Here is a 6,154-nt window from a genome sequence, read left to right as displayed (position 1 = left end):
TGCTAAAAAAAGCGTTAGCTAAGTCAATTACTGTGTAGGCCACAGATTTTGCCGGTATGCAAGAAAAAATAAAGGCAATGTCTGAGACCAGAGGGGGGAGAGGAACCACCATTTTGTTGACTGCCCTGAGGTCCTGTACCAAGCGCCATTCCCCGCTTGCCTTTCTCACTGGGTATATGGGGGTGTTCCATGAGCTGATGACGGGTGTCAGGATGCCCATGGCTACATACCTATTGATGAGGGGTGTAATCCCCTCAATTTTGTCAGAATGTAGTGCATATTGTTTTTGAAAAACAGGTACTGAGTCTGGGCGCATTTGGGGGGTGTAAGGGGTACATGGGATGAAACCTACACTCGCGTTATTCTCTGCCCAACTAGCATGGGTTTCCAGGGAGGCAGGTAAGAGTACAAAATACCCTTTTTTGGATTGTCTCTTTGGGCCTTGTAAGTCGCAGAGTGCGGAGCTGGCAGTTACTGCTCCCTGTGGATCAAATTTGATCACCACTCCCAGTTTGGACATTAAGTCCCTTCCCATCAGGGAGACTGGGCATTGGGGCAGGATGGCAAACCGTTGTTGGCAAAGTAGCACCCCCTCCGGGGTGGTTACTGATAAGGGTGGGGTGATAGGGTGGGTAACAGGAGTCCCATTAATACCTATGGAGCTTCCCTCAGAACATTGTGGCGTGTCAAAGGTCACATCATTGATGGAGCTAGAGGTGGCACCAGTGTCAATGAGAAAACAAATGCGTTTTCCATCTACACCCAGGATCACCTGGGGTAGGCTCCTCCAGGACACATTGTAACATACCAGGCTGAGGGAAGGGACATACTCCAGGCAGCCCCATGTCCTGCTTGAGGGTTGGGTGGCAGGCCATTGCATGGGAATAGGGGCTGGTGGGGGTGGTGGAACACGAAGGGCGGCATTGTTAGGTGGAGGGGGTCCTTGGGGTCCTTGATAGGGCTGGTGATATCTGGGGCCTGACACTGGTCCTTGGTAAGTTGGGGGACGTTGATGTTGTGGAGTTGAAGAAAAGGCGTTAGGGTAACGCCTTCGTCCATTTCCCTTCCCCCAAGGTCCCGTTTGGCCCCTACGGTAGGGACAATTGGACTTCCAATGTCCCATTTGACCACAGTTGAAACAACCCTGGTCTGGTGGTTGGCGGGCATATTCTGGTCTTCGAGTGGGGGCATATGGTTGGAGTGCCATTAAAGGGGTTGGGGGTTCAAATGTGTTATAAAATAACCCCCCTTTTTGTTCAAAAACCCCGGAAGTTTCCCTGGAGCGGGTGTCTGACATGAAATCCTCTGGGGGTTGGGTAGCCCATTTGGGGTTAATTAATTTTAGCAGCTGTACTACTTTTGGCTGTTAATCCTTATAACTTATACCCCAGATCAAATCTATTCAGATGAAACGCGTTGGTAGAAGTGCCGCTATCACCATTGTGCCATCTTATGCCATTAATACTTGATTGATATGTGAGTGTTCAATTGTTTACTAATTTTAATTAAAAGATCTGAAACATTTGGCCTACAATTAATAACTCACGGACATTGTCCGGATTCATCAGACCATTTGGTCTTTACCACATATCTGTCAGTTTACACGTGGTGGACATTATCACAATATTGTCTATATTTATGAGCAGATTTTCTTTTTTAAGCGCTGCATTATTTTTTCTTTTGGTTTCTGAATTGGAACTGGACTGTTGTTGCTTCTACCAAACTCTGTTGATCCTGGTAAATTTTAACTTTCCTTATTTTTTCTTTTCTTTTTACTTTTTCATACACTTTATTACATATCAAACACATACGTAATAATAAAAATTACATTTACAATTTTCTACATTCATCATTCTGTTCATCTACTCTATCTCTCACTAGTCCCTTCCATACTACACCATTTACTCCAAATTTTCTGATATTTCTGTAAGTTTCCCCTACTTTCATATATACCTTTTGCTATGATATGATTAACTGCATTCATCCATTCTCTGATAGAAGGATTTATAACTGCCATCCATCTTTAAGCAATTTGCTTTCTAGGCTTTTTTTTCTTTTTCATGTCCTGACCGTTCTTCATCATTCAACACCCCCAACAAACATAATTCAGGGGTACAAGGCACCGGTCTTTTAATCATTTCAGATAATTGTTTTATTTTTTGACTCTTCCTTCTCTTTTTTGTATTATCCATGTCTGTAATATCCCATTACCTCCCTACATGACCAAATCAAATGGCAGAAATCTGCTTAATCTTGATGACATCACAAACATTCTGATATTGGCATTCTACCAATTTTTTATAGTCTAATGGGGCTAAGATATATCTGGTGCATTATATACAATTGTGTAATCTTGTTATTATCTATTGGCGATGCCAACAAGTGCGAGGAGCATATCTCCTTCCATTTCTTATCTGTTATTTCTGGGATCAAAACCTGACATTTGTCTCGTACTTAGAGGCCGGGTTCACACCATTGCAAATTGGATGGGGTTTCCCCGGATCCAATTCACTATAGCAGAAGATTTTGATCTTCTCTCTATGGAGCCAGTTCACATATATCCTCTGCGGCTCCACTGAGAATTTGCACAGGAGCCTTGTGCGTCTTTTGTTACGTTTCAGGTCCAAATTTAGCCAAAAATTTGGACTGAGATCGAACCTGAAATGGTGAACTGGGACACACCGGACCCCTGCTGGGAGCCACATGCGGCGATGGTGTGAATCCAGTCTCAATGGTTGTCTGCCTATTTTAGCTTGTAATAGAAGTGATTACAATATTGATATCAGCCCCTTTGGCCCCTGTGACTTCACATTCCTATAAGGGTTTTTTTTTTATCTTAAAGTGGAGGGCCACCCTGAAAAAAAAAAATACATAAAAAATTTGAAAAAAAAAATGAAAAAAAACCCAGAAATGCCTGTTGCTAGGCACATCATCCTAATCGGCCTCTTCCTCCTCTGTGGAGATGTTCGGTCTTCTCTCCTCCGTGCGGAATCTTCTGGGTAATGGGTCGCGCTGTGTTCTGGAAACTGTGTGTCCCAGAACACAGCGCGCCCCATTCACAAAGCGCTGCGTGACTCGCGCATGCGCAGTAGGAAACGGGCAGTGAAGCCGCAAGGCTCCACTGCTTGTTTCCCTTAGATCGAATGGCTGCGCCGGGACCCAAGAGCCAAGGGATGGGTCGGCCTCGGCGGCCGACATCGCGGGCGCCCTGGACAGGTAAGTCGGCTTATTAAGTCAGCAGCTACAGTGTTTGCAGCTGCTGACTTTTAAATTTTTTTTTTAAACCGGCCCTCCTCTTTAAGATTCTACTTGACAAATTGCGTCTGCAAGGCATTTCTTAATTTTAAATATTTATAAAAATGTTTATGTGATAAATCATGTTGTTTATTCAGGTATTCAAATGTTCGCATAGTTCCGTGTTCACACACCTGCTCTAATACAACCTCACCTTTCGGTTTCCAGAAGCTTCCATCTGGGTTTCCTCTCAGCTGTTCAAATGATGGATTCTTCCAGATGGGAATTTCCTGGGGAATATCCCTAAACCCTACTATTCCCTTAGCTTCTTTCCACACCACTCATGTCATTGTAAACATGGGGATCTTATCCACTTGCTGATCAGCCGCCACAGTTATACGGCAGCAGGTCAGCTCTATCGCCATAGCTGTACGTCATGCAATAGATCCTGTGGAGCAGTGCCAGAGTCAATGCACGTGATGTCCACCGGCCACCCATGATCGCTCCACAGAGAGCAAGAACGTGGATCCGTCAATGTAAAAAAAACAGATCTCCGTTCTGACAGAGGAGGAGAGAGAGGTCAGCTGTTCCTCGTGATTGGGAACAGCGATCTCTCTCCTTCCCCAGTCAGTCCCCTCCCTCCACAGTTAGAAACACCTCCTTAGGAAACACATTTAACCCCTTGATTGCCCCTAATGTTAACCCCTTTCCGGCCAGCGTAATTTAAAACGGAAATTTGTGCATTTTTACAGCACTGATCACTGTATAAATGTCACTGGTCCCAAAAAAGTGTCAAAAGTGTTTGATCTGCCCCCCGCAATGTCGCAGTCCTGCTAAAAATCGCTAATCACCGTCATTAGTAGTAAAAAAAGAAAAAAATAATAAAAATGCCATGAATCAACTTTATTAATACGCTATACACAGGCCCCACGGCGAGGGTGAAAGTCAACGGCCACCTGTCGAATGCCTTCCAGATCTCCAACGGCACCCGACAAGGATGTCCACTATCCCCGATTATATTTATCCTTACCCTCGAACCATTATTAAGACTAATAAAAGCGCACCCAGATATTAAAGGTGTTGATGTGAAGGGGAGAACGTTTAAAGTCGCCGCTTTCGCGGATGATGTCCTTCTGTTTCTGACGGAACCCTTAACGTCAATACCTAACTTACTTAAGATTCTTGACCAATTCCACACAATTTCTAACTTAAAGATTAACTTTAACAAATCCCTGGCTTTAAACATTTCCCTGACTGAAAACCAATGCTCCCAATGTCAAAGGAATTTCCCCTTCAAATGGAACCCTTCCAGTATACCGTACTTAGGAATACAACTCCCTACATCTCTGGCTAACTTGTATTCACTTAACTTCCAACCACTACTACAAACAGTTTCTGCCGATCTTCAGAAATGGTCCAAAGGCCTTTTCTCCTGGTTTGGTAGAGCGGCAATCGTTAAAATGAATATTTTACCACGAATCCTTTATTTACTCCAAACTATACCTATTTCACTCCCTCAATCATTTTTTGCTTCCTTTCGAAAAATTTGCTTAACGTTTATCTGGGGGGCCAAGAGGCCTAGACTGAGTTATTCTAGACTCACAACTCCAAAAACACAGGGGGGTATAGGTTTACCAGACATACACAAATATTATCTAGCGTGTCACCTCACCAGAATAATAGACTGGAACGTTCACCTAAAAACTAAAGATTGGGTCCAACTTGAATCATCTCTAGATCCTATTCCAGTAGCCCAAACCCTGTGGCTAATTCCCACTCATGTTCCTCGCATTTATTCTTCCCACCCGTTGATCGCTACATCACTTTCTGCTTTTCGATACGCTTGTAATAAATTCCAGTTGTCCTCGGTCATTGGACCGTTAACACCTTTGAAACTCAACCCGGCCTTTACACCTGGCATGCACCCCTCTTTCTTACATGGCCTATGGCCCCATCCCATGATCCTGGCCAAAGATTTCTATGCCCGTAAGCGCCTCTTATCCTTCACAGAGTTATCTCAGAATATGCTAAACAGAGGTCTATCTCTTTGGACATATAACCAAATGCGACATTTCCTGACCTCAACCCAATACGCCCTAAAGGGAACTCGCACCTTAACCCCTTTCGAACATATATGCACACTTGCTGAACCACAGAGGCACTTGATCTCCTTTTCGTATAATTTGCTGTTCCCAGATCATCCTACACAAGAACACTGGTCCTCAAAAGCTTGGAACAGAGACCTGCCATCGAGCCTTACCCCCAAGGAATGGGAATTTGCATACCGCGTCGCACACAAGGGCTCCCGAAATGTTTGTGTGCAAGAAAACGCCTTCAAACTACTCTCCAGATGGTACAACACACCTCTCAAGTTGCATCACATCTACCCATCCGTCTCCCCTCAATGTTGGAGGTGTCAAGCAAACCCTGGTACCCTAGAACACATTTGGTGGTCTTGTCCCTTAATTAAACCTTTTTGGCAAGAAGTGCACAAAATTACCCAAAAATTCTCCACTCGCCCATTGATGTTCTCCCCTAATCAATTCCTCTTTCATGCGTCGGCCCATCCCAAAAAATCCTACATTGGCTCCTTACCCATGCACATGATCATGGCCGCGAATATGTGCATACCTGCGAAATGGAAAACAAAAAGTCCCCCCTCACTAGAGGAGTGGTTCCACCGCATAAACAAAACAGCCGAGATGGAGGAATTGATACATCAGGCGAATCATACCCCTTCTACATTTAACTGCATTTGGTCATCTTGGTTACTTTTCCGTTCATCCCCAGATTACTGTCTCTGACTCCCTGACCCGTTGAATATGTCTGACACAGATATGGGGCCTGGCTGGTCCAGGTCGGTTTGTTTTTCCTCTTCACCTAATCCCCTTTTATTTTTAGTCTCTACGATTTCATCCCT

Source organism: Lithobates pipiens, unplaced genomic scaffold (genome assembly GCF_037356315.1).
Source record: "Lithobates pipiens isolate NorthernLeopardFrog02 unplaced genomic scaffold, aLitPip1_a1.2 Scaffold_56, whole genome shotgun sequence".
Taxonomy (NCBI): domain Eukaryota; kingdom Metazoa; phylum Chordata; class Amphibia; order Anura; family Ranidae; genus Lithobates; species Lithobates pipiens.
This window is presented reverse-complemented; position numbering follows the sequence as displayed.